Source organism: Heterodontus francisci, chromosome 15 (genome assembly GCF_036365525.1).
Source record: "Heterodontus francisci isolate sHetFra1 chromosome 15, sHetFra1.hap1, whole genome shotgun sequence".
NCBI classification, from domain to species: domain Eukaryota; kingdom Metazoa; phylum Chordata; class Chondrichthyes; order Heterodontiformes; family Heterodontidae; genus Heterodontus; species Heterodontus francisci.
In genome coordinates this window covers 86511417-86532852 of record NC_090385.1, presented here as the reverse complement: position 1 = coordinate 86532852, position 21436 = coordinate 86511417, and the positions used below count along the sequence as shown (strand labels likewise).

General features: G+C 43.1%; 1 long non-coding RNA gene across 2 annotated transcripts in view; it reads left to right on the top strand.

Annotated features, from left to right (window-relative positions):
- Positions 1-21436, top strand: part of LOC137377938 (uncharacterized) — a 259765-nt gene that overhangs the window by 142074 nt on the left and 96255 nt on the right. For both annotated transcript variants that reach the window (XR_010976523.1, XR_010976522.1), the window contains one exon: positions 8997-9120. This is a non-coding gene — a long non-coding RNA (uncharacterized lncRNA). The remainder of the gene's footprint in view (positions 1-8996; positions 9121-21436) is intronic.

Below are 21436 nucleotides of genomic sequence, written 5' to 3'. Positions count from 1 at the left end.
TGAAATAGCTCTGGGGAGAACCCATTGAATTTGAAAGGAGCCCATTATGTTTTGAAGACTCCTATCTACAGGAATGAACTAACAAAGGTTTGATAGACAGACTGACTTCACAGCCTAAACCAAGATGAATATGTGTGAAGTAGCACCATTGTAACAGAATGGTCCCCATCTAGATGCCAGCAGATAGCAATGGTTTCCATATCATGGACCATTGTGTGGTCACACCAAGGGAGAGGGCCATGTGTCACCTGACAGAGACTCAAATGTGATAGATTTTTATTTTAAATGGTAGGCCTCTGGAGAGAGAGGGCAGATCAAGAAAAGACCACAGAAAGCCAGTTGGCCAGTTCCAGCCAAAGCCTGTGAGATCTGTCCAGCACAAGGAAGAAGCCCTGCTGCTGATACTATACTTCAGCTTGCTGCACTGCCTCTGGACTACAACACCTCAGCAAGTTCATGACTGAAAACATCCAGGCCTGCACCTTTGAAAAGATTCAACAGGTTTCTGTGAACCAAGAACTCTTATATCACTTTGGACTTTAATTGCATCCTACCCTTTTTCTCTTTATCTATCTATTATTGTGTATGCATGTGTGTGTGAATGTGTGAGTGGGTGAAGGTTTCGAACAATCCGGGTTTTGCAATTTAAATAAAAATGTAACCTTTTTTTTAACCTACGAGAAAACCCATCATTTGTCTGTTTATTTGACCCTAAAAACCTTCAGGACTGACACACCATTTTTAACAAAACACTATCTGCGGTCATTTGGAAGGTGAAAAGTGGAAGTCACCTACACCACTTACCACCTGTCCGTAATAGTCAGTGAATGTCCTGCAATATGGGTGATGTGTTTGTCAAGGTTGTCAGAGCGTGCGATCTATGAGTTGAGGGTGTGAGGCTGGCAGCAGTGCTATTTGTGAGTACTGATCGATAGAGATTGTTGGTAGTTGGGTGATTGGAGTGTAGTGAATTGAGCAGTGGATGAGGCTAGTGATGCATTTGGCAGGATATGGCATTTGAAAATGAACTCTCTCACCTTCACAACTTATGTGAGGTCGTTAAACTTCTTCCTGCACTGCAACCACGTTTTTGGCACTGACCTCTGTCACTATGTCTTCCCACTCTCTCCTGAGCATATGTCTGGAGGGCCTCCTGTTCCTCTGCAGATAAAGGACATCTCTCCTTCTTTCCACCTCTTGCACCCAGACCTCCTGAAAGCCCTGTGGCTTGCTTGTCACACGTTCACCCATTGTCCAAAATATCACAGCCCAGGTTGCAGGCTACCTTTAAGTGGAAATATTAGGCTCCCTGCTGATGCATGCCAATGAACAGCACAGTGAGTGCTGGGAACACCACCACCTGCAAGTTCCCCTCCAAGCCACACACCATCCTGACTTGGAACTATATCACCGTTCCTTCACTGTTGCTGGGTCAAAATCCTGGAACTCCCTTCCTAACAGCACTGTGGGTGTACCTACCTCACATGGATTGCAGTGGTTCAAGAAGGCAGCTCACCACCACCTTCTCAAGGACAATTAGGGATGGGCAATAAATGCTGCCCTAGCCAGCCTCACCCACATCCCATGAACAAAAAAAAAAGAAAATTCTTTACCAAGAGGGTAGTCAAAATGTGGAACTTGCTACAACAAGGAGTAAGTAAACTGGATAGTATAGATGCATTTAAGAGGAGACTAGATAAGCATATGAAGGAGAAGGGAATAGAGGGTTATGCTGAGAGGACGAGATCAGGAATGACAGGAGGAAGCTTGAGTGCAATATAAATGATGACATGAACTAATTGGTCTATTTCTGTGCAGAACATCCTATGCAATTCCATGGACATCTATGCAACGTAATAAGGCTCCTCCCTGTTCATACTCTTGCTCTTCCTCTTCTTTCTCTTTCTTCTCCGAAGGTGCAGAGTGCTCAATACCTTATTTGTCCTGCAGCTCTAGTGGTCTTATGCACAATGTTGTACAAAAGAACCCAGGAGAGAGAGAGAGAGAGAGAGAGATTTCCCTGAGAGCAGCAGGAAACAGCGGGAGTGGCACAGAGCATAAAGAGCCCAGGTGAGAGAGAGAGAGAGTTCATTGAGAGCGGTGGGAAACAGCAGGAATGGAGCGGGGCATAAAGTGCCCAGGAGAGCATGAGAGAGAGGGAGATTTCACTGAGAGCAGCAGGAAACAGCGGGAGCGCAGCGGGGCATAAAGTGCTCAGGAGAGAGAGAGTTAATTCACTGACAGCAGCAGGAAACATTGGAAGCACAGTGGGGCATAAAGAGCCCAGGACAGAGGGAGAGAGAGAGAGAGTTCACTGAGAGCAGCGGGAAACAGTGGGAGTGGAGCAGGGCTAGCTCCATCCGCTGCCGCTAGTCTGTAGGTTCAGAGCCAGTGTTCGGAGAGAAAAATCAAAGTGCGACATCACAGGGAAGTAGGTCGGTGATTGGCTGAATATTTCCTAGTTAACTTATCTAAACTAGGGAATAGACTGGTGTGTCTTATCTTTCTCTTTTTAATGTTTATTACTACTAGTAAGGTGTATTAAGTATTAGGGTTTATCAGTATTAATAAGGTTTATTAACATTAATAAGGTTTATTAGTATTGATAAAGGTTTATTGGGAGTAATAAGGTTTATTAGTAGTAGCAAGGTTATTAACTAACAGATAAAGGAATGGCAAGACTACTTCAACCTCGAGAGTGCAATGTGGGAACTCCAGGTTACTTGACATATCCTGGATAACCATGTATGCAGGAAGTGTCATCAGTTTCAGCAGCTTGAGCTCTAGGTTTCGGGTCTTGAGCAGCTGCTGGCAGCATGCGGTGCATCCATGAGGTTGAGAGTTTCATGGATAACATGTTTATCGATATGGTCATCCCATTGCCTAAGCGTATACAGGCAGAGAGGGAATGGGCGACCACCAGACAGTCAAGAAGAAACAGGCAGGTAGGTCTACCTTCAAAGAAGAGATAGTTTGGGCATAGTCAAGGTATGTTCCCTCCAAGGGGAAAGGCAGGGTAAACAAATCCATAGCTCCCTGGATGACAAAAGAGATAAAGATTAAGATAAAGAAGAAAAAATGTGCTTCTGGCAGATACCAGATAGAAAATACTATTGAGAACCAGGCTGAATATAGAAGGTTCAGAGGGGAAGTGAAAAAGCAAATAAGAGAAGCAAAGAGTGAATATGAAAAGAGACTGGCAGTTAACATAAAGGGAATCCCAATGTTTTCTATAGACATATAAATAGTAAAAGGGTGGTAAATGGAGAAATGGGGCCAATTAGGGACCAAAAAGGCGATTTGTGCATGGAGACAGAGGGCATAGCTGAGGTATTAAATGAATACTTTGCATCTGTCTTTATTGGGGAAGAAGTTTGTACCTAGGCAATGGTGAAAGAGGAGGTAATTCAGACACTAGAAGGGTTTAAAATTGATAAGGAGGAGGCATTGGATAAGCTGTTTGCACTTAAATTGAATAAGACACCAGGGCCAGATGAGATGCATCCAAGGATACTGAGGGAAGTGAGGGTGGAAATTGCAGAGGCACTGGCCATAATTTTTCAGTCTTCCTTAGGCTAGGGGGTGGTGCCAGAGGACTGGAGAATTACAAACATTACACCCTTGTTCCAAAAAGAGTGTAAAGATATGCCCAGCAACTATAGGCCAGTCAGTTTAACTTCAGTGCTGGGGAAAATTCTAAAAAGAATAATTCACAAGAAAATTAATAGTCACATGGACAAATGTGGATTAATTAAAGAAAGCCAGCATGGATTTCTTAAGGAAAAATCATGTTTAACTAACTTGCTGGAATTTCTTTGAAGAGGTAAAAGAGAGGGTTGATGAGTGCAATGCAGTTGATTTGGTGTACATGGACTTTCAAAAGGCGTTTGGTACAATGCCGCACAACAGACACATGAGCAAAGTTATAGCTCATGGAATAAATGGGACAGTCGTAACATGGATACAGAATTGGCTGCATGACAGGAAACAAAGAGTAGTGGTTAATGGATGTTTTTTGGACTAGAGTAGGGTTTGTAGTGGAGTTCCCCAGGAATCAGTGTTGGGACCCTTACTTTTCCTGATATATATAAATGACTGAGATGTTGGTATACGGGGCACAATTTCAAAGTTTGCAGATGATATGAAACTTGGAAGCATTGTCAATAGTGAGGAGGATAGTGTAGAACTTCAAAAGGGCATAGACAAGTCGGTGAATGGGCAGACAGGTGGCAGATGAAGTTCAATGCAGAGAAATGTGAAATGATACATTTTAATAGCAAGAACATGGAGCGTCAATATAAAATTAAGGGTACAATTCTAAAGGGGATGCAGAAGCAGAAGAACTTGCGGGTATATGTGCACAAGATATTGAAGTTGGCAGGACAGGTTGAAAGAGCGGTTAATAAAGTATACAGTATCCTGGGCTTTATTAATAGGGACATAGAGTACAAGAGCAAGGAGGTTATGTTGAACTTTCGGCCTCAGCTGGAGTATTGCGTCCAGTTCTGTGCTCCGTGTTTTAGCAAGGATGTGAAGGTGTTACAGAGGGTAACTGCTCACTCAATGACAACTTGTGCTCATGTAGCTTCTGTTATGCCTTTCCTGGCTGTCAAGGTCACCACTGCAAAGAATGATTCCAGGGATGAGGAACTTCAGTTATGAAGATGGATTGGAAAAGTTGGGACAGTTTTCCTTGGAGAAGAAAAGGCTGAGAGGAGATTTGATAGAGGTATTCAAAATCATGAGGGGTCTGGACAGAGTAGATGGAGAGAAACTGTTCCCACTTGTGAAAGGATCGAGAATGAGAGGGCACAGATTTAAAGTAATTGGTAAAAGAAATAAAAGTGACATGAAGAAAAACTTTTTCATGCAGTGAGTGGTTGAGGTCTGGAATGCACTGCCTGAGAGTGTGGTGGAGGCAGGTTCAACTGAAGCATTCAAAAGGGAATTAGACTGTTGTATGAAAAGGAAGAATGTGCAGGGTTACGGGGAGAAGGCGAGGGTGTGGCACTAGGCGAAATGCTCATTTGGAGAGCTGGTGTGGACATGATGTGCTCAATGGCCTCCTTCTGCACTGTAACAATTCTGTGATTATGTGAGGTGCTGCAGACCACTACCATTCTGAAAACCCTTGCTTGTGTCCCAGATCTGTCCAGGCATCTGAATTGTATCTTCACCATCCTGACTGCTCACTCAATGACAACTTGTGCTCATGTAGCTTCTGTTATGCCTTTCCTGGCTGTCAAGGTCACCACTGCAAAGAGTGCCCACCTGGTCCACCAGGAAGGAGGTAGGTCTTTTTCCAGGAGGCTTCAGATGACAGCAACCACCTGACAGGAAAGTCTGAACCTCCTGAGGCACTGGTGTTCAGTCATGTCCAGGAAGTTTATCCTCTGCCTGAATGCCCTGTGTTGAGGTATCGCCTCTTGTGAGCTAGAGCTCTGGTGGTTGAGAAGAAGGCTCCTGCTACTCCTGCTGGTGCTGCTTCAGCTACCATTGGTGTTGCTGCTGTTGCTCCTCTTGCTCGTCATCTGAGATTCAAGGCAGAGCTGCATAAATGGCTCCCATGCTGCTGTGAAGGCTGATGGCTGGGAAGCGCAGATCAAAGGCAAAATCGCCAAGGTAGCAGAAATGACCTCCAAAATATTGGAAATCGCCTCCAAAGCAGTGGATCACACACTCAGAGCAAGTACTGTGAGCCAAAGTCTTTCATTTAGACAAGGAAGCAGCTGTCAGATCTCAGTTTTTAAGGCTCTTCTTGTCTCTCAATTGCTCAGCCGTCATTCCTGCTGTCCTCTCTCCTTGTTTTACTTGGCAAGTTCCAGGAAGCCCGAGAAACCTATGTGCACAGAGTTAAAGTCAGAATCCTGGGTTAAACACAGCAGTTAATGAGCATTTAACATATTTAAATGGCAGACTCGCCTGGCCAATGGGGGTTTCCTGTGTGCTGAGGAACGTGCTTGGATTAAAGGCCAAAGTCGGTGGATTCATGCCACTTCCTGACACATTGGCACTTCCAGCTGTTTTAACCTGCCACCTACACAGAAACCTACCCACCTTAACAGGTTAAAATTCTCCCTATAACTTCCTTGTGTAGAATTCCATGGCAATTTTTCTTTTATTCATTCATAGATGTGAGTGCCGCTGGTAAGGCCAGCATTTATTGCCCATCCCTAATTGCCCTTAAGAAGGTGGTGGTGAACTGCCTTCTTGAGCCACTGCAATACATTTTGTGTAGGTACATCCACAGTGCTATTATGGAGGGACTTCTAGGATTTTGACCCGGTGATGATGAAGAAGGGCGATATAGTTCCAGGTCAGGATGGTGTCTGACTTAGAGGGGAATTTGCAGATGGTGATGTTCCCAAGCACCTGTTTCCCTTGTTCTTCTGTGTAGTAGAGGTTGCTAGTTAGATATGTAAAGTACACTTTTTTAGTATATTGTGACATGGACATGAAAAAATTAAGTTATGCCAATTATTACTGTCTTTCTCTTCCAATTTCAATTGATAAATGTGATGTAAATGACAAAGAAGTAGATGTGTTACCACAATATATTCAGGACTATTTTCTCAACCAATATGTTTTAGGCCAACAAAGAAGGAGGCAATGCTGAACTAGTTCAAGAAAATGAGGCAGGACAAGTAAGTAAGGACAGGGTGACATTTAGGTAACAGCAACTTATTAATATAAATAGGTTCCATCATATAAATTGAGAGAGAGTAAACCATCAAATATAATAATGTTTTGCTGGAAAAAATGCAGCTTTCAATGAGATAACAAGGTCATAAGCCCAGTTGAATTGGGGGACAAAAGTTGGCAGATAACACTGGGAAACTTTCAAACAGGAGCGGATTAAGGTACATGCTTGGCATATTCCCACAAGAAAAAGGGGTGGAGGAAAAGCTGGTAGAGTCGTGAAATTTAAATTAAAATGAGAAAAATAAAGGATAGAAAATACTGAGGGGAGATTAGAAAGGCTAAGGGAGTAATGATGAAAGATTGGCAAGGAACATAAAGGGAAATAGTAAAGGATTTTATAAACATAAAAGTAACCGAATCGTCAAAGAGTAGAGATGAAAGAGGAAATCTTCTCCTGCAGGATGAAGGAATGGTGGAGATACCAGATGAGTACTTTGCCTTGGTTCATGCATAAAGAAAGGGATAAACTGTGTAATTATACCAGCCAGCTTAACATTAGTAGTAGTTGAACTTCTAAAGGGCATAATGGAGGATAAAATTAATACTCGCTTAGAAAGACATGGGTTAATTAAGTCAGCACGGATTTTCAAAAAAAAGACAAGTTGAATCTGACAAATTCAATAGAGTTCTTTAGGGAAATAATCAAGTGCATTGCTAAAGAAGGTGCAATGAATGTTGTGCATTGGAGTTTTGAAAGGCATTTGATATGATGTGGTGTAGGAGGCTAGTTGAAGAAGTTAAGATACACATTCTTAAAGGGAATGTAGCGGAATTAGTAGGAAATTGGGTAAGATAGTGAGTAATGGTTTTCTTTTGGATGCTGGCATGTAACAGTGCCATTTTATTTATCTTTGCCTCTGTTTCTATCCTTCGAATAAAAAAAATACAAACAACTCAAACATGGGAAGTATGCTTAATTGGAAAGAGGACTGTACATAACTTCAGGAGGACTTTGGCAAGCTAATAGATTTAGCAGAGGTATTTAATGTTGAGAAATGTGAGCTGATTCATTTTGGGAGGAACATTAATGAGAGAAAATAAGAAATAATTGGTAAAATTTTAAAAAGAACAAAGACTCTTAAGGCTTTATATACATAATTTGTTAAAAGGTTGACAAAGCTATGAAAATGGACTGTCCATTGGATCCTAGATTTTATAAATAGGTGGTTTGAGTACCATAATAAAGAGGTAAGGTGAAAATTAAACCAATCAATGGTTAGGCCACAGTTACAATACTGTGTCCATGTTTGGGTACCTTATTTTAGGTAGGATGTCAAAGCTGTGGAGAGGCTTCAGAAGATATTTACTAATGTACAAGAGATGGAAGCCTTGAGTTATGAGGAGAGAGGCTGGAGAAACATAGGTTCTTTTCATACTAATAGAAAAGGGTACGAAGAGATCTTATAGACAAGTTCATATTATGAGTACTTTTGACAAGGCAAATAGGCATAAACTATTTCCACTGGTTAGTAACTCAATAACTAGAGGCCATAAGTTCATCATGAACAACAAAATGAAGGGAAAGGTACAAAGAATTTTCTTAATGCAGCATGTTACGTTTGGACTGCCTGAATGGAAATGGTGGTGAGTGTATAATTCATAATAGCTTTGCAAGAAAAGCAGATAGCTATTTAAAAAAAAATGATTACAAGATATGTGAAAGGTCAGGGAAATTGGGCTAAGTGCAAAGCTCCTTCAGAGAGCAGGCACAAGTGTAATGGGATGAACGGCTTCCTTTTGTGTTGTATCATTATGATTCTAGGCTATATAGTACTCATTTGGTGGTTAAATCTCAGGTTTGTGGTGGGACCACTCAATAAACCTTGTTGTCACGACTCTTGCCTCTGAGTCAGTAGGTTGTTTGCTCAAGTTGAGATTTAAGCACATAATCTAGGCTGTCCCTTCAATGCAGGACAGAGGGTATAGTCTACTATTGAAGATACCATCTAATAGATGTTATATGGAGGCCATGCTTGCTTGCTCAGCTGGATGTAAGAGACCCCATGGCACATTTGAGACACAGAAAGGGAGTTCTCCTGGTGTCCTAGCTGATATTCATTTCTCCAATAACACGAACAACATCAGATTATTGGGCCATTCATCTCATTGCTATCTGTTGAACGTTGCTGTGCCCAATTGTCTGTTATGTTTCCCTAAATAAAAAAGTGATGACACTTCAAAAATTATTTGTCAGCTGTGATGTGCTGAAGACGTGAAAGACACTAAAGACACTGTATATCAACGTTGTCTCTCTTTGCCTTTTTAAAACTTATTTCTGTCTTTTCTGTCTTTAGGTCCTAAGATGTACGTTGTCTTTCTCTGGTATAATCATAGCTGGGCTATCAGAAGATATTTTGTCATCACTGACTCCGCAACCTGTGGAAATTGTCCTTTTCTATTCACCCAATCAAAACTTCTGTAAGTTAAAAAGAACTATCAAATCTCCTCTAAGCCTTTACATATGCTGCAAACAGTCACAATTTTGTCAAGTCCTTCCTTGTAACTGGAATTTCTGATCCTTGCTTTCATCCTGTTGAATCGATGCTATACATATCCCCATTTTATAACAGGCTACCCACCCACACAAAGCAGGCCTGGATGGACATTGCTGACACAGTCAGCAGAATAACTGTGATCTGCAGAAGTTGGATCTAATGCAGGATGAGACTCAATGACCTGATGTGCTCCGGCAAGGTGAGTGCAAATCCCTAACCCTCAGGACAGGTTTGCTCTCCAGCAAACACACCAGCTGAGGAGCCTCAGGGCACATGCTGCTCCTGAACATGGGAGGAGTGTTTGCCCAGGGTACTTACTGACCCCTCAGAATGGCTCAGAGCCACAGTGCTGCTGAGGACTTGCCAGCACTGAAACAGGTAGCTTCTAATGAATTGGAGCAGCTGGCATTGGCAATAGAGGCCAGCAGTGCCTTATCACGTCCTCTTTTGTCCTTGCAGGAGAAACGGGCACATAATGTATGGGACAGGGCCTGACTGGTGGAGTAGTGCCCTACCTTCAAGTGATCACAGCCATGGAGGAGGCAGCCATGGAAGTAACCAGGCTTGCGGAGGAAGTCAGTCATGGCGAGATGGGCACTCAAGTTGGAGCTGGTGATTAGAGAGAGCAATATGCTCATTAACGGGGAGCCTTGCACTCTGACAGCATAACGAACAGTAATTGCATTGGGAAGTCTCAGCACTGCAGAGGCATCTGCTCTCCAAGGTTAGTTCTCATGATCTCTTCTTGTGTCTCCCACACATGCAGATGCTGAGCTATGGAGACCAACTCTCTCTCACCGTCACCAGGCCAAGGGCATCAATAGTCAAGCTCTGAGGAAGCACCATCACACCTTACAAGCGCATTGACCACCAGCGCAGATACAGTCACCTTGGTGGGTTGTCGCACAGTTACGTAGGGTAGCACTGGGTGAGGAGCAGGGCATTAGTGTGCAGGAAGAGGTGCCAGAGTCAGTGACAGCTGTGGGCAGATACCCTAGGAGGTGTGAGGACAGACACAGCCCTGCTCAGCTGGGCAGAGATGCAGGGCCTCGGAAGTCACTTGAAAGGAGGCTCTCGACCTAGATCAGCAGTGTGAGATGTGCTCCCTCATGTAGGATTTTCCTGAGGCTGTGCTGGGTCATGGGCAGAGTATGGAGGAGTCCATCCAGCTCATGTGTACCACCATGGCTCAGGGCCTTGAAAGCATGAACTCCTCCATTGAGAGAGTGGCCAACCTCATGGAGAGCTATGATCGGCAGCACTTGGAGTGCATGCAGGACCTGCACACTGATGTACACAGAATGCTTTCCTCACTATCTAGCCTGAATCAGTCAGTGGTGCTGATGGCGTGGGGATGTTTGGATTGGGTGCCAGTTGCGCCCCAAGTGGTGCTTCCTTCCAGCCATTTGGAGCACCAGCCAAGGGCTGAGAATGTCACCCAGGAGGATGAGGTGCCACCACTCTTGGGGTGCCATCTTCAACTTTGGTCTCCTTCGCTCCACTGAGAGAGGGAGCATCTGTACAGGTGGGCCCAGTGACACAGGCTGCCCCCACAATGATGCAGGTGCAGCAGTCTCTGAAGATGCCCCCTCCAGTACGTCCAAATGGATGACCATCAAATGCATCTCAGCCGCAGACGGAGACAAGTGAGCAGGATGCCTCCAACTCATCCGTGGCCACAAGGGGAGCACTGCGTAGAGGTTACTGAGCATGGAGGTCACTGCGTCACGTAGAGCACTGGGTGGGCCACTGGGATGTCTTCTTCCTGTAATTTGTGCACTGATTTCCTTGATGTGCACAATGTAAATAATGACACTTTAAACCATAATTGTGAACCTCCTTTTATTAATGGTGGGACAAAAGATGTATGAAGTGGTGAAGAAGAGCAAGTGTTTGTTTATGATGATGGTGAGACCTCTGGGCAGATGTGCATCTTCTTTAGTGGTAAGGTTTTACATGTTTCAGGCTGCATCTTCAATGGAATTGTTAGCACAGGCAGCTCAGAGTGAGTTCTATATCATGCTGTTCCTTCTGGGTTAGAGGGGCTCAGTTGAAATATTCCTGAATCAGATGATTTCTCATGCTCATGGCATTCTGATGAGATACTCAAGCTCCGTGCCAGGCCAGGCTATCTCTCTGTGCAGCCAGTGCACCTCGGTGTTCTGCATCTTCCCCCTCTGCCTCACCTCCATCCTCCATTTCCAGATCCTCTTACAGCTCTTCCTCTGATGACCTGTCCTTCCAGGGTCTCACCATCCTCAAGGTCCAGACACCTCTGGAGGGCTATGTTATGAAGTGCAGCAGACCACCACAATGAGCACGATCCTTGCAGGTGTGTATTGCAGGGTGCCACCCGACTGGTCGGCACAATGGCGCAGTGGTTAGCACTACAGCCTCACAGCTCCAGCGACCTGGGTTCAGTTCTGGGTACTACCTGTGTGGAGTTTGCAAGTTCTCCCAGTGACGGTATGGGTTTTCGCCGGGCGCTCCGGTTTCCTCCCACAGCCAAAGACTTGCAGGTTGATAGGTAAATTGGTGATTGTAAATTGCCCCTAGTGTAGGTAGGTGGTAGGAGAATGGTGGGGACGTGGTAGTGAATATGGGATAAATGTAGGATTAATATTAATGGGTGGTTGTTGGTCAGCACAGACTCGGTGGGCCGAAGGGCCTGTTTCAGTGCTATATCGCTATGAATTTGGTCCAGGTACTGGATCCACATCTTCAGAAGACTAATGGCCTGCTCAAGGGTTGTCTTGGTGAGAAGATGGCTCTGGTTGTATTGCCTTTGTGCCTCTATCTGGGGCTATCATCGAGATGTGAGTAGTCATTTCATCAAGGGATATCCATTGTCCCCCAGAATCTAGCTATGTAGTTATGGGGGTGGAGTGAAGAGCTGCAGCAGCCTGGACTGGTGGAGGTTAAGCGAGTCATGGCAGCTGCCAGGAAAGTGAATGCACACAGGGAGGAAACTGTTGTTGTGGTTGCAGACCAGCTGAATGTTGAGAGAGTGGAAATGCTACCTGTTAATGAACCTGGTTGGCCAGTCGCTGGGTGCCTTGATGAGATCAGATTCCACCCCCCTAATTAGACTCCTTCAAGATCTGACCTCCCATGCAATTAGATTCCCCCATGATTAGACACACTCACGATTAGACCTCCCACAATCAGACCCCCCTCACACGTTCAGACCCTGCCACAATCACCAACATCATCCATTCCCTCATGATCACTGACTTGCCTGAACCCCCATCTCTGTCCCCTATCTGTCTCTGACCCCAGGCGATCACCTCAATCGTCCAAACCACGCTAAACCCATTACCCACTCCACTCTACCCCGAGCATTAGGAAACCTACCTGCTCCTAGTCTGCTGCCTCTTCTGGAGCGTTCCCTGCCCGACAAAGGCAAAATCAGTCAATCCAGCTGGCTCCTGGGCAGGGAACCTAGTAAAAAGAAACACACATGCTGTAGAGTTAAAACTCCATGGTGTTCATTGAAATCTAGATTCCAGATCTCTTCACCTACATTTGGAAATCTTGCCCCTGTAAAGATCAGGGCCTGTATTTCTCTTTTAAAAATAAATACTTGGAACATTGAAATGTGACAATGCCTCAAAAGTTATCATATGGATGTTTTCTTATAGCTATTTAGTTAATAGATCTAGTGCAAATAATAAAATGAGTAGTATATTTAATGCTTGAAACATTCTGATGCACTGTGATTCAAAGCTGGATATCAGAAAGGATCAGCAGTTTCAATTCTGTACATTCCTATAGTTTAAAGCCATTGCAGGTGATAGAACACACGAACATAAGAAATAGGAGCAGAAGTAGACCATATGGCCAATGAGCCTGCTCCACCATTCAATACAATCGTGGCTGATCTTAGGATTCAACTCCACTTTCCCGCCCACTCGCCAAAACCCTTGGTTCCTTGAGAGACCAAAATTCTGTCTATCCCAGCCTTAAATGTATTCAATGATGGAGCATCCACAACCCTCTGGGCTAGAGAATTCCAAAGATTCACAACCCTTTGAGTGAAGTCATTTCTCCTCATCTCAGTCCTAAATGATCGACCCCTTATCCTGAGACTGTGCCCCCGTGGTTTAGATTCCCTGACCAGTGGACACAATCTCTCAGCGTCTACCCTATCCAGCCCCTTCAGAATTTTGTATGTTTCAGTGAGATCACCTCTCATTCTTCTAAACTTCAGAGAATTTGTCCCAATTTACTCAGCCTCTCATCATAGGACAACCTCCTCATCCCAGGGACCAATCTAGTGAACCTTCGCTGTAGCGCCTCCAATGCAAGTACATCCTTTCTTATATGTGGAGACCAAATCTGCACACTGAGCTCCAGATGTGGTCTCACCAAAACCTTGTACAATTGTAGCAAGACTACTTTATTCTTGTACTCCAATCTCCTTGCAATAAATGCCATCATGCCATTTGCCTTCCTAATTATTTGCTTTAGCTACATGCGAACTTTTTGTGTTCCTTCTACGAGTCTCTTTGAACAGAAACACTTAAGAGTTGCACACCTTTCAAAAATATTCTGCTTTTCTATTCTTACGACCATAGTGAATAACTTCACACTTCCTACATTTACTCCATCTGCCATCTTGTTACCCACTCACTTAACCTGTCTATGTCTGTTTGCCATTTCTCTATGTCCTCCCTACAGTTCACCTTTCCACTTATCTTTGTCTCATCAGCAAACTTAGATACATTACTCTTTGTCTCTTTATCTAAGTCATTAATATAGATTGTAAATTGCTGAGGCCCCAGCAATTATCCTTGCGGCACTGCAGTATTCACTGCCTGCCAACTTGAAAATGCCCCGTTTATGCCCACTCTTTGCCTCTTGTCCGTTAACCAATCCTCCTTCACACTAATATATTACCTCCAACTCCATGAGCCCTTATCTTGCCTACTAACCTTTGTGTGGCACCTTATCAAAAGCCTTTTGGAAATCCAGGTATATTACATCCACTGGTTCCCCTTTATCTACCTGACTAGTTACATCCTCAAAAAACTCTAATAAATTTGTCAAACAGGATCTCCCTTTCGTACAACCATGTTGACTTTTTCTAATCTCACTATGCTTTTCCAAGTGTATTATTAAGACTTCCTTAATAATAGTTTCCAGCATTTTTCCAATGACTGATGTTGGGCTAACTGGCCTGTAGTTCACTGTTTTCTCTCTCTCTCCTTTCTTGAAAAGCAGTGTAACATTTGCCAACTTCCAATCTGATGGGACCATTCCTGAATCTAAGGAATTTTGCAAAATCATAGCAAGCGCATTCACAATCTCTGCAGCTATCTCTTTTAGGGTATAGGCCATCAGGTCCCAGGTATTTGTCAGATTTTAGTCCTTTAAGTTCCTCAGTACTTTTTCTCTGCAGATATTAATTTCATAGGAGCATAGGATCATAAGAAATAGGAGCAGGAGTAGGCCATTTGGCATATCGAACCTGCTCCGCCATTCAAACAGATCATGGCTGATCATCTACCTTTACGCCATTTTTCCCACTATCCCCATATCCCTTGATGTCGTTAGTATTCAGAAATCTATTGATTTCTGTCTTGAACACACTCAATGATTGAGTTTCCACAGCCCTCTGGGTTAGAGAATTCCACAGATTCACCACCCTCTGAGTAAAGAAACTCCACCTCATCTCAGCCTTAAATGGCCTGTCTCTTATACTGAGATTGTGTCCCCTTGTTCGAGACCCACCATCCGGAGGAAACATTCTGTCCACAACTACCGTGTCACACCCTGTAAGAATTTTGTAAGTTTCAATGAGATCACCTCTCATTCTTCGAAACTCAAGAGAATACAGGCCCAGTTTCTGCAATCTCTCCTCATAAGACAATCCCACTCACCATCCCAGGGATTAGTCTGGTGGACCTCCATTGCACTCCTTTTATGGCAATTATATCCTTCCTTAGATAAGGAGACCAAAACTGTACACAATACTTCAGGTGTGGTCTCATCAAGGCTTTATATAATTGAAGCAATACATCTTTACTCCTGTACTCAAATCCACTTGAAATAAAGGCCAACATACCATTTACCTTCTTAATTGCTTGCTGCATCTGCATGCTAGCTTTTAGTGACTTATGAACAAGGACACCCAGGTCCCTTTGGACATCAACACTTCCCTGTTACACTCTAACCTTTTAAGAAATACTCTGCCCTTCTGTTTTTTTCTACCAAAGTGGATCACTTCACAGTTATTCACATTATATTCCATCTGCCATGTTCTTGCCCATTCACTTAACCTGTCCAAATACCCTTGAAGCCTCCTTACATCCTCCTCAGAACTTACATTCCCTCCTAGTTTTGTGTCATCCTCAAATTTGGAAATATTACAATTGGTCCCCATATCCAAATCATTTATATAGATTGTAAACAGCTGTGGCCCAAGCACTGATCCTTGCAGTACCCCACTAGTAACAGCCTGCCTTCCTGAGAATGACCCATTTATTCCTACTCACTGCTTTCTGTCTGTTAAACAATTCTCAATCCATTGCAGTATATTACCCCCAATCCCATGTGCTCTAATTTTGTTTACTAACCTCCTCTGTGGGACCTTATCAAAAGCCTTCTGCAATCCAAATACACCACATACACTGGTTCTCCTTCATCTATGCTACAACTAACATCCTCAAAGAACTCTAACAGGTTTGTCAGACACGATTTCCCTTTTACAAATCCATGTTGACTCTGCCCAATCATATCAGTTTTTTTCCAAGTGTCCAGTTATCTCATCCTTTATAATAGATTCTAACATTTTCTTATAATAGATTCTAACATTTTCCCTACTACTGACATCAAACTAACAGGTCTGTAGTTCTCCGTTTTCTCTCTCGCTCCCTTCTTAAATATTGGGGTTACATTTGCTACTTTCCAGTCTGCAGGAACCCTTCCAGAATCTATAGACGTTTGAAAGATAACTACCAATGTATCCACCATCTCTATAGCCAACTCCTTCAATTCTTGGGATGTAGCTCATCTGGTCCATGGGATTTATTAACTTTTAATCAAATTAATTTTTTGAGTACTACCTCTATATTGATACTAATTATTTTCAGTTGCTCATTTTTAAAAGTCCATTGGTTACCAAGTATTTCTGGGAGATTTTCTGTGTCTTCCGTGTCTTCCTCTGTGAAGACAGACACAAAGTAATTGTTTAGTCTCTCTGCTATTTCCTCATTCTCCACCACAAACTCTCCTTTCTCTGCCTGCAAAGGACCCACATTCATCCTTGCTCATCATTTCCTTTTCAAATACCTACAGAAGCCTCGAATATTTATTTCCCAATGTTAATCAGCTTGTAACTATGTCTATGTAATGGCAATTAGATCTAAATCATTTACCTCTATTAGTGCAATTAGTTCATCTATCTTATTCCTTAACTTCCTCACTCTTTTTAACTGATAGGTTACCCTTTACTTCTGGTATGAAACTTATGTCTTCTACTGTGAGGACAGACACAAAATATTTACTTAATGCCTCTGCCATTTTCTCATTCCCCATGATAATTTCTCCTGTCTGTGCTGCTAAGGCACCAACATTTACTTTAGCTACTCTCTTCCTTTTTATATACTTATAAAAGCTCTTACAATCTGTTTTTATACTTCTGGCTAGTTTACTCTCAGATTCTATTTTTTCCCTTTTTATCAACTTTTTGGTGGCCCTTTGCTGGTTTCTAAAACACTCCCAATCCTCAGACTTGCAACTGTTTTTTGCAACATTGTAATACTCTTCTTTTAATCTAATACTATCCTTAACTTCTAGAGTGAGCCATGGATGGGTGTTTTTTGCTGAGTTTTTGTTTTTGAGCGCAATGTATTTTTGTTGAACGTTTTGAATTGTTTCTTTTGAAATGTTTTCCACTGTCATTGACCACCGTACCTCTTTCTCCATTTACCCAATTAACCTTAACAAGCTCTCCCCTCATACCTACATAATTGGCTTTGTGTAGGTTTAAGATTCTTTTTTGTGATTGGAACATGTCACTTTCAAACTTGACATGGAATTTGATGGTATTATGATCACTATTTCCCAGTGGATCTTTTACTATAACATTACTAATTAATCCTGCTTCATTACACAATACTAGATCTAGGATAGCTTTATCCCTAGTCAGTTCCACAATGTATTGCTCCAAGAAACTTTCACAAAAACATTCTACAAACTCGCCTTCCAGACCACTCTTGCCAATTTCATTGTCTCAGCCTTTGTTACAAGCTCCAATTCTTGTTTAATGCTGTGTCCAACAGTATAACTACTGTTAGGGGGCCTATAAACCACTCCCACCAGTGTTTTCTGATTCTTGCTATTCCTAATTTCCACACGTACTGATTCTACCTCATAATCTTCTGAGGCCAGATCCTTTCTCATTAATGTCCTTATATCATCCTTTACTATCAGGGCTACCCCTCCTCCTTTGCAATTTTGTCTGTCTTTCTGAAATATTGTTTACCCTGGAATATTTATTTCCCAACCTTGATCACCTTGTAACCATGTCTCTGTAATGGCAATAAGATCTAAATTATTTGTGCCATTAGTTCATTTATCGTATTGAAGATGCTTCGTGTATTCAGATAAAGAACTTTTAATTTTAATTTTTTTATTTCTATTCCCTGCAATGACCCTAATTGCAATTTTAATAATTTTTGTTAAACTCTCTGTCCCTTCCTGACCCATTTTGCTTGTCTTTACCCACAACTCTATACTGTTCTGATGCCTCTACCTTTCTCTTTGGATTACCAAAGCGCCCTTCACCCTCCCCTTCCCCCTCACCTTGATCCCTGTTAGTTGAAAGCCCTGTCCACAGCAATAGTTATAAAATTGGCCAGGACACTGGTCCCAGCCTGGTTTAAATGGAGCCCATCCCAATGGAATAACTCACTCTTCCCTGAGTACTGATTTACATTCACATCCTATAGCCGGTAAGACATCAATACGAAGAAATTAGATAGTGGTGACCTTTCCCTAAACAAGGCTTCGAAAATTATTTGGAAAAATAGACCTTTTTCATAATGAATTAGGGGAGATCTGTGAAGTCACAACTGGTACACTATAGCAGTAGTGTGTCTCATTTACAAGATGCACTGCAGCAACTTGCGAAGGCTCCTGTGACAGCATCTTCCAAACCCGCGACCTCTACCACCTAGAAGAACAAGGGGAGCAGGTGCGTGGGAACCACCATCTGCAAGTTCCTCTGCAAGTCACACAGCTTCCTGAATTGGAACTATATCGCGTTTCTTTATTGTTGTTGGGTTGAAATTTTGTAACTCCACCCCTAACAGCACTGTGGGTGTACTTACACCAAATGGACTTCTGTGGTTCAAGAGGCGGCTCACCACCACCTTCTCAAAAGCAATTAGGGATAGGCAATAAATGCTGGTCTTGCCAGCGATGCCCACATCCCATTGTCAGGCAACCCCCTACTTGCCAAGACTGAGGCACAAATTATTTCGCCACATGAACAAAAACTTAAAATTGCAAGCCTTGACTGGAAGAACATTTGCATAATACCAGACAATGTTGAAACAATGGGGACCCAGCAGTTGCTTCCCCAATACAAAGAATTGATCAGACCAGTTTTAGTCACATGACAAACTGGCTGTTGCAGAGAATTTGAACTTCCAACAAAGGATTTTGAAGACAGAGAACACCGTGTGCTCATGGACTGAGAACATCTCCTCTCCTGTCTGCCTGCCTCCATCTCTTTCCCACGGAACTGAATCTTGTGAAGACACGTAAACTCAAAGAGAGAACTGTCTCCTACATGAACAAGGTTTAAGACGAATACTGGGCCCTAACGAAATGCAAGACCATATCTACATTCAAGGACTACAGTGAGTTCGAGAAACAGTAACAAGATATTGCCTCAATCTGTTCTATTTATCTTTTCTTCTGCTCTTTTCTGTTCCTATTTGCATCTGTGTATCACATGCGCATGCTAGCATGGCCGCATCGTATATCTGTAAGCATTAACCATATTAGAGGTTAAGTTTAAGCTTTAATAAATTTCATCTTTCTTCTTTAAAGCTGAGAAAGCCTGTGTGAATTGGTTTCTTTGTCTTGTAATTGGAAAACTGTGAACAAGGATTCACAAAGGGGGAGCTCAAAACACAGTGTGTTTAAAATGAAACCCTGTTACAATAAGACCAGGTGAAGATAATAACAGACCCCTAGACACCTTTCGTACCCAGTTGTAACACCATGAATGAAGAAAACAAAAGTGTGAAGGCAGTTTGAATATTGTTCATAGGAACATTTAAGATTTTCAAATGCTTCCAAAGCAGTGTCAGTGCTCTTTTTGTAAGGCAAGACTCTATAAGCTAAAAGGCTTCCAATTATGACCATTCTGCTTTCATCTATTTACTATTTGTAGGAGAAGAGTTAAGAAAGAACAGTGGGCAATAGCAATTTAAATTGAGCATTCATACAACACACTCAATATCATTGTCTGCTCCTCAGTGCACTGAGCTCTGCTCTTAGTCAATCCAAGGCATTGCACTAGTCAATCTGGCAGAAATGATGGCTTTGAAATGGATTATCTTAACCCCAGTGGGCAGGAGAGAAAACTGGTCTGCTATGGCCCATAAAAAGGCTACAGGGAGTGAGATAATCTTTCTTGTGCTAAAGCTTTTTTCACCACCTATGTGTCATTATGCAAGGCCATTACAGGGCGTAATACAGTTCTTTGCACTGTGCAAAAATAATGAAGAGATGGTGGGAAGAAGTTTAAACTTCCACTAGTGTTCTCCCTAGATTAGCCTATTTTATTCCATACTTAACAGATTAAGAATTATACTATTGGAATATTATTGTTCAGTCATGTAGCATACACTTATCCACGCACTTGATTGCTCTTGAATTGACTTTGAGATGCAGTATTTTGTATTTTGGCACAATAACCTAGCTGATCAGAAACTTTTAAGAGTAGCTAAAGTTTTAAGAAAACAGGTATTTAGTGACAGATATCTGTGAGATTGGTACAACCTGCTTTCCACTGCAGAGTCTGTCTGTCTTTGGCACGAACCCGGAAAGAGCAAGAGTCCAGAGAGAGCAGAACACGAATACAGCAGAGCACTTGAGGAGCAGGGGGAGAGGAGAAGCACAGAGTGAGTACGAGCACAAGGGAAGAAGAGCACAGAGAGAGAACCAGAGGAGCAGGAGCATTGGGTGAGCAGAACACTCTTGTGGCTGCCGCTTACCAGATACTCTTGACCCCAGCGCCTTGGGCAGTCCACGGACCCCAGTTTGTGAACCACTGCTGTGGGACATATTTGCTATAAAGAGGTAGCAACACATTGGGGGGTTAAATTGGATGGTCCCTAAAAACAGTTGCCTGGATCACAATGTGTGATTAACCTGCACCCATTCAATATAATGTATACCGTGGAATCTCCCTGCTCAGCATTGTGGGGAAAGTCTTTGCTCGAGTCGCTCTAAGCAGGCTCCAGAATTTGGCCGAGTGCATCTACCCTGAGGCACAGTGTGGCTTTCGTGCAGAGAGATCGACCGTTGACATGCTGTTCTCCCTTCGCCAGATACAGGAGAAATGCCGTGAACAACAGATGCCCCTGTACATTGCTTTCATTGATCTCACCAAAGCCTTTGACCTCGTCAGCAGACGTGGTCTCTTCAGACTACTAGAAAAGATCGGATGTTCACCAAAGCTACTAAGTATCATCACCTCATTCCATGACAATATGAAAGGCACAATTCAACATGGTGGCACCTCATCAGACCTCTTTCCTATCCTGAGTGGCGTGAAACAGGGCTGTGTTCTCACACCCACACTTTTTGGGATTTTCACTGCTATGTCCAGACTGGCCAAGAGAGTGTGGGAAAATGGCGCACTGACACGGAACACAAAAGTCCGAGTGTATCAAGCCTGTGTCCTCAGTACCTTGCTCTACGGCAGCGAGGCCTGGACAACATATGTCAGCCAAGAGCGACGTCTCAATTCATTCCATCTTCGCTGCCTCCGGAGAATACTTGGCATCAGGTGGCAGGACCGTATCTCCAACACAGAAGTCCTCGAGGCGGCCAACATCCCCAGCTTATACACACTACTGAGTCAGCTTGAGATGGCTTGGCCATGTGAGCCGCATGGAAGATGGCAGGATCCCCAAGGACACATTGTACAACGAGCTCACCACTGGTATCAGACACACCGGCCGTCCATGTCTCCGCTTTAAAGACGTCTGCAAACG